The 8,011-nt window shown below is 41.2% G+C and overlaps 1 pseudogene; it reads right to left on the bottom strand.

Annotated features, from left to right (window-relative positions):
* Window positions 1-4,029: 4,029 nt before the first annotated feature.
* LOC100753810 lies at window positions 4,030-4,635 on the bottom strand (annotated as a pseudogene).
* Between the last annotated feature and the right edge of the window lie 3,376 nt (window positions 4,636-8,011).

The raw sequence follows: 8,011 nt of genomic DNA, 5'->3' as shown, positions 1-8,011 counted from the left end.
TTCCCCTACACATGCAAAACCATGCATGCCCACATGAACAACTTGTACAAACATGACAATGCAATATATTCAATTAGGCTCTAAAAGGTTTGTAATCCTCATCCAATGATGACTTTGTATATATTCTAATGAAGATACTGGGGTCACCTGCCACACATGTCCTATCAGTAAATGCTTCTCTTTGCTCACCTACATATATAGCAGGCATCTACTCATAGACTGGGGATGTTAGTACACACATAACTATATTGAAGTGTCTAACGTTTGACAAGTGGACTGTGCACTTCACACTGGATTTATGCTTTGCACTGAGGTTAGTGCTATCATCAATGTTTCTGATGCACACTAGTGAGCTTGAGCCAACCAAGGACATTGAGCCCTCTTGAGCTGAATGAAGACAAACTGTTCCATCTGGTCCTCCTCTTCTCTTATCCTTTCCTGACTTTCGTTACAGTTCTGCAGGTCTCATCATTTTCTCAGTCCTACCAAATCTCTGCAATGCTCCAATAGCTCCTTTCCAGAAGCACCTACAATATTTGTTCTATAAAAATACCTACTTTGAACTTCTTATGATTTAGCTTTACTTTTATCTCAATCCCAACATCTTTCTCAGACCCAACATAATTACGTTGGCCAGTTGAGCAAACAAGAATAATGAGTAGGCTAACTGGATGAAAATAACCCCATCATTTGGTGGCAGCCATAACTGATGTTCCTATTCTTGTATGGAGCCTTACTCAATCCTTAGAGGCAGTAATCACAGTGCAGCTGATGCCTCTCCAGTATGGCTTTGGTCCTACACTATTTCTCAGCTGTTCAGACAGTGCAATGCTGACCCCAGTGTCCTGTCTGTGCTAGTAGGGTGTGTCCAAATGCTTTTAGCCATCTACTCAAACTCTCTAAATGTTCTTCTAAAGTAGAATGTTGAGGATCCATCAACAACACAGGGGGTTGGTTCCATTTCCTCCCAGCTTCCCCATTGCCAAGCAAACAGAGCAAACCCTCATTTCCTACTGACTGCTCTCCAGCCAGACCCCAGGCATCTTGAGTATTGCCAACATCATTTGTTTGTCTTCATTCAACACAGAATCTGGAACAAGGGAGGGCATCTTCTCCAGTGGTTGACTGGAGAAGGTATCTCTGGGCTTCACTCCTGCAACTCTGGGCTTCACCCCTACAAATCCAGGCCTCACCCCTGAAACTCTGGTTTCACTCCTACCACTGGCTTTCTTTGGACAGAATTCAAAAGTTGACAGCAGCTCTCTTACTGCCTGTTTTCATCTGTCATTCACACTTTCAAAGATTCACCTTTGCATTGTTAATGGTTGCTTGCCTTCTTCACCTGAAAGTTAAGAATAACAATGCCTATTTAAAAATACAGTTGTGGGGATTCCATAAGATCTCTCTGTGAAAAGTACTTATCATTTATTCATTCCCAAAGTATTTCAAATTCATGTCACAGCTATGAAGTATTTATTATGGCTGATTTTTTTTTTTACATTATGAGTGGACTCTACATAGTGGGAGGCTCACAGTGGTGGAATTTTATTTGTTCTGCAAAGCATTGAAACAAGTAAATAAGTTTTTCTTTCTCATTTTTCCTTTCTATTTTTTAATAGCATCTTACATCTATGCATTGTATTGTGGCCACATTCACCCCATTATCCTCTTTTACCCCCTGCTATTCCTGCTGACTTTTCTTTATCCCAACTGGTCTCTTTTCTGCATTTATGTGTGTTGCACCCTCACCTCCACCCTGTGTGTAGGTTGTGCACAGCTAGCCATGGCAGCTGTGTTCACAATTGCAACAGTCATGTCTTGTTCAAAAGACATTTCATAGCATTCCTCCTCCTCTTTCTGACTCTGTCTCTCTGTCTCTCTGTCTCTCTCTGTCTCTCTGTCTCTGTCTCTGTCTCTGTCTCTCTCTCTCTCTCTCTCTCTCTCTCTCTCTCTCTCTCTCTGTGTGTGTGTGTGTGTGTGTGTTATAGTAGATGGCCTGTCTAGGGCTCAGGACTCAGTTATAGATTAGTTTCTGTTTCCTGTATCAGAAGTGTCTTCAACAGTAGGGTTTCACCCTCTACTTCTAGCAGACATGCAAGAGCAAAGGTAATAGTCGGTGCTGATGTACAAGCCCCTGGGGTTCCCTGACCTATAAATCATAGGAAGTCAGTCCACAGCTGGCATAGAGAATTACATTTCAAAACCCAGGACTTCTGTAAGGAGCCTTACCCAGCAAGTTACCATGTAAATTAGCAGTTTTGTGTACCTTTCTTACACATCCTTGATTTTGGTTAATTCTGTCCTACACCCTAACCCTTCCCTTTCTCCATGACCTACCCCTTTCCCATTGAAATCTTCCCAGGCCTAGCATTCCCTCACATCTATTACATATTACATGTGATATATTCTCATCCCACTGCATCCTTGAGGCCTCCCCACCCCCTTTGCATGGCTCTTTTTTTACTTTTTGGCCTTTGCAAACACTCCACCTTAAACACTTTGAAGCTGGATACAGATATGAGCAAAAAGCAGAATTTGTCTTTCTGGGTCTGGGTTACCTCACTCGTCATATATTTTCAAATTCCATTAGTTTTCCTTGAAATTCCATTTTTATTTACAGCTGAATAAAATTCCATTGTATATATAGACTGCATTTTCATTATTTACTCATCAGTTGAAAAGTGTCTAGGTGCTGGGTGGTGGTGGTGCTTGCCATTAATCCCAGCACTCGGGAGGAAGGCAGTGGCAGGTGGAGGCCAGCCTGGTTGACAGAATGAGTTCCAGGACAGGCTCCAAAGCTATACAGAGAAATCCTGTTTTGGAAAACCAAAAAGAAAGAAAGAAAGAAAGAAAGAAAGAAAGAAAGAAAGAAAGAAAGAAAAAAAAGGGGGATCGAGCCCAGACTACTATCCCAGCAAAGCTTTCAATCACTATAGATGGTAAAACAAGCTATTCTATGACAAAACCAGATTTAAACAATACATATCCACTACAGAAAGTTCTGGAAGTAAAACTACAACCCAAGGACGTTAACTATGACAAGAAAAATATAGGCAATAGATAATCTCACTTTACCAACAGCCAAAAGAAAAAAGAGGTAGAAATCCACACAAACAAATCCCAAACAAACAAGAATGAATAATCAATAGTCATTAATATCCCTCAATATTAATGGTCTTAACTCACTTATAAAAAGAATAACAGAACAAATATGAAGACAGAATCCATCCTTCTGCTGCATATAAGAAACACATCTCAACTTCAAAGATAAACAGTACCTCAGAGTTAAGGATTAGGAAAAGATTTTCCAGTCAAATGGACACAAGAAACAAGCTGGATAGCAATCCTAATATCTAACAAATTAGACTTTAAATTAAAATCAATGTAAAGAGATAAAGGAAGTAATTTCATATTCACACAGGAGAAATCCATCAAGATGAAGTCTCAATTCTGAACATCTATGACCCAAATACAAAGGCATCCACATTCGTAAAAGAAACATTACTAAAACTCAAATCACACATAAAACCAAAACACTTATAGTGGGAGACTTCAACATCCCACTCTCACCACTGGACAGGAACACCAGACAGAATTTTTTTGTTGTTGTTTTTGGCCCATCAGGGTTTTATACAGTTCAAGAGAAGTGATACCAAGGTAAGAAAGGTGGTGTTGCTGAGACGAAAGTACACACTAGTGAGCCCAACACTTGGGAGAGGGAGGCTGTTGGATAAAGACGAATTCCAGGGGAGCCTCAGATACAGAGTTCAAGGCCAGCCTGAAATAAATGGACCCCACCTCAAAAAAAGAAAAACAAAAAAAGACATATGATGTCCCAGTTTGGAGTCTCCACATCTATCCCTGTATCCCAATCCAATGGCTGCCAGAGGCAGAAGGGTTGAGGAGGCTACTTGGTCATAAGGAACATTGCTATGGTTGGCCAGCAGATGGGAAACGAGGTTTCACTTCTTTACAATCTGAATGACGTCTTCGTCTTCCAATGTATGGTCTTTACCCACTTTCTGAGGCTTATGTTTCACAGAGAGACCCCAGACCAAAGCCAGTGGCTGTGAGATTAATGCCTCCCCTATCTTTCTTCTTAAAGCCAATGTTGGGGGGTTTGCTGTTCAATCGAATCCCAAAGCCTTTCAACTCATTTTCAATTATCTTCTTATGTCCCAACGGTTTTAGGACATCCAGAACAATCAAGATCAAATTACATGTTCAGGCCACTGCAATGACTTGACCACCTCTGCCTTTCCGATCTTTGGCACCTTCAATAATACCCTGGAGATCCAGGAGCTGGATCTTGGCTCCTTTATATCTGATGACACCAGGCACGGTGTTCAAAGTAGTGAATTCATAAGCTGCCACTTCAGAATACACTCCTGCTAGGTTACTCAGCAGAGTTGACTTCCCCACAGACAGGAAACCCACAAACCCAATTTGAGCATCACCTGTCTTAGCCACATCAAAACCTTCTCCTGGCCCACCACCACCACCACCTTTAGGGGTGATGAGTTCTCTTCGAAGCTTAGCAAGACGAGCCTTAAGCAGCCCTAGGTGATGTGCTGTAGCCTTGTTCTTTTGAGTCTGGGCCATCTTGGCTTCGATCTCCGCTAAGGTCCCGCTCATGGTTGTGATGGCTCGAGGCTACGCCAGCCTTCACGTCACTTAGATCTGTGCCACAGGCCACTGCTCCCAGACAGAAACTTAACAAAGAAACAAAGGAATTAATAGAAGTTATGGCCCAATTGGGCTAAACAGACACCTATAGAACATTTCATCCAAATACAAAACAATATACCTTCTTCTCAGTGCCACATGGAACCTTCTCTAAAATCAACCACATACTTGGCAACATAGCAAACCTCAACAGCTACAAAAAAATTAAAATAACCCCCTGTATCTTATCAGACTACCATGCTTTAAAGTTAGAATTCAACAACAACATGAATTGCAGAAAACCTACAAACTCATGGAAATTAAGTAACGTCCAATCGCACAATTCCTGGGTTGAGGAAGAAATAAAAAAAGAAATTAAAGATTTCCTTGAATTCAATGAGAATGCGGACACAACATACCCAAACTTATGGAACACTTTGAAAGCAGTGCTAAGAGCAAAGTGCCCACATGAGGAAACTTGATAATAATCACACTAGAGAATTAACAGCACAACTGAAAGCTCCAGAACAAAAAAGAAGCAAACTTACTCTGGAGGAGTAGATGCCAGGAAATAATCAAATCACGAACAAGACAAGGCTGTCCACTCTCTCCATGTTGAAGAACTAGCTAGAGCAATCAGACAACAGAAGGAGATCAAGGGGATACAAATTGGAAAAGAAGTCAAGCTTTCACTATGTGCAGATGATATATATGATAGTTTACATAAGTGACCCGAAAAACTCTATCAGAGAACTCCTACAGCTGATAAACACCTTCAGCAAAGTGGCAGGATACAAGATTCACTCAAAAAAAAATCAGTAGCCCTACTATATACAGATGATAAATGCTCTCAGAAAGAAATCAGAGAAACATCACCCATTACAATCACCACAAACAACATAAAATACCTTGGAGTAATGCTAACCAAACAAGTGAAAGACCTATACAGGAAGAACTTTGAGTCTTTAAAGAAAGAAATTAAAGACACCAGAAAATGGAAAGATCTCACATGCTCTTGGATAGGTAGGATCAACATAGTAAAAATGGCAATCTTGCCAAAAGCTATCTACAGATTCAATGCAATCCCTATCAAAATCCCAGCACAATTCTTCACAGACCTTGAAAGAACAATTCTTAACTTTATATAGAAAAGCAAAAGACCCAGGATAGCCAAAACAACCCTGAACAATAAAGGAACTTCTGGAGGCATCACCATCCCTGACTTCAAGCTCTATTATAGAGCTACAGTCCTGAAAACAGCTTGGTATTGGCACAAAAATAGACAGGTAGACCAATGGAATCCATTGAAAACCCTGATATTAACCCACACACCTACAACCACCTGATTTTTGACAAAGAAGCTAAAATTATACAATGGAAAAAAAGAAAGCATCTTCAACAAACGGTGCTGGCATAACTGAATGCTGGCATGTAGAAGACTGCAGATAGATCATTATCTATCTCCAGCATCAAAATATAAGTCCAAATGGATCAAAGACCTCAACATAAATCCAGCCACATTGACCTTTTTAGAAGAGAAGGTAGGTGGTAGTCTTGAACAAATTGGTACAGGAGACCACTTCCTGAACATAACACCAGTAGCACAGACACTGAGATCAACAATTAATACATGGAACCTCCTGAAACTAAGAAGCTTCTTTAAGGCAAAGGACACAGTCATTAAGCCAAAACAGCAGTCCACAGAATGGAAAAGGTATTCATCAACCCCATATCTGACAGAGGGCTGATTTTCAAAATGTACAAAGAACTCAAGAAGCTAGTCACCAAAACACCAATTAATCCAAATAAAAAGTGGGATACAGAACTAAATAGAGAATTTTCAATAGAGGAATCTAAAATGGCTGAAAGACACATAAGAAAGTGCCCAACTTTCTTAGCCATTAGGGAAATGCAAATCAAAACAACTCCTTGATACCATCTTACTCCTGTCAGAATGGTTAAAATAAAAACCCCAATGACAGTTTATGCTGGAGAGGATGTGGAGAAAGGGGAACACTCCTCCACTGCTGGTGGGAGTGCCAAATTGTACAGCCACTTTGGAAATCAGTATGGCAGTTCCTCAGGAAAATGGAAATCAGTCTACCACAAGATCCTGAAATTCCAGTCTTAGGAATATACCCAAAAGATACACATTCATACAACAAGGACAACTGTTCAACTATGTTCATAGCAGCATGATTTAAAATAGCCAGAACCTGAAAGCAACCTAGATGCCCCTCAGCTGAAGAACATTTACACAATGGAGTACTACTCAGCGGAAAAAACAAACAATGGAATCTTGAAATTCGAAGGCAAATGGATGGAACTAGAAGAGATCATCCTGAGTGAGGTAACCCAGTCACAAGAAGACAAAAATGGTATGTACTCACTCATATATTGATTTTAGACACAGAGCAAAGGATTACCAGCCTACAATCCATATCACCAGAGAAGCTAGGAAACAAGGATGACCTTAAGAGAGACATACATGGTTCACTGGGAGAAGGAGAAAGGGACAAGGTTTCTTAAGCTAATTGGGAGCATGGGGAGACAGGAGAGGGAGAGAAAAGAAAGAGAAGGGGAGAAGAGAAAGGGAGAGAAGGACAGGAGAGATCAGGAAGTTCGAGTTAGGGGAAGAACAGAGGAGAGCAAGAAAAGAGATACCATAATAGAGGGAGCCATTATAGGTTTAAAGAGAAATCTGGCACTAGGGAAATGTCCAGAGATCTATAAGGTTGACTTCAACTAACAATCTAAGCAATAGTGGAGAGGCTACTTTTCAAAGCCATTCTCACATAATGAGATTGATAACTACCTTATATGCCATCCTAGAGCCTCCATCCACAGAAGCAGACACCCACAATTAAACACTGAGCTGAACTCTGGAATCCAGTTGCAGAGAGGGAGGTGTGATGAGCAAAGGGGTCAAGACCAGGTTGGCAAAACCCACAGAAACAGCTGACCTGAGCAAGGGAGAGCTCATGGACCCCAGGCTGACAGCTGAGAAACCAGCATAGGACTGTTCCAGACCCCCTTAAAGAGGATGTTAGTTTGGAGGTCTGGTTAATTTATGGGGCCTCTGGTAGTAGATCAGTATTTAACCCTAGTATACAAATGGACTTTGGGAGCCCACTCCATTTAGAGGGATACTCCCTCAGCCTAAACACATGGGGGAGGGTCTAGGCCTTGCTCCAAATGATATGACAGACTTTGGACATTCCCCATGGAAGGACTCACCCTCCTTGAGGAGCAGAAAAGGGATGGGATAGGGGTTCAGTGGGGACAGAGGAGGAGTGGAAGGAGAGGTACTGGGATTGACATGTAAATGAAGCTTGTTTCTAACTTA

The sequence above is a fragment of the Cricetulus griseus genome (assembly GCF_003668045.3).
Source record: "Cricetulus griseus strain 17A/GY chromosome 1 unlocalized genomic scaffold, alternate assembly CriGri-PICRH-1.0 chr1_1, whole genome shotgun sequence".
Taxonomy (NCBI): domain Eukaryota; kingdom Metazoa; phylum Chordata; class Mammalia; order Rodentia; family Cricetidae; genus Cricetulus; species Cricetulus griseus.
Note: the sequence above shows the minus strand (reverse complement) of the source record. Positions and strands in the feature narration are given on the sequence as shown.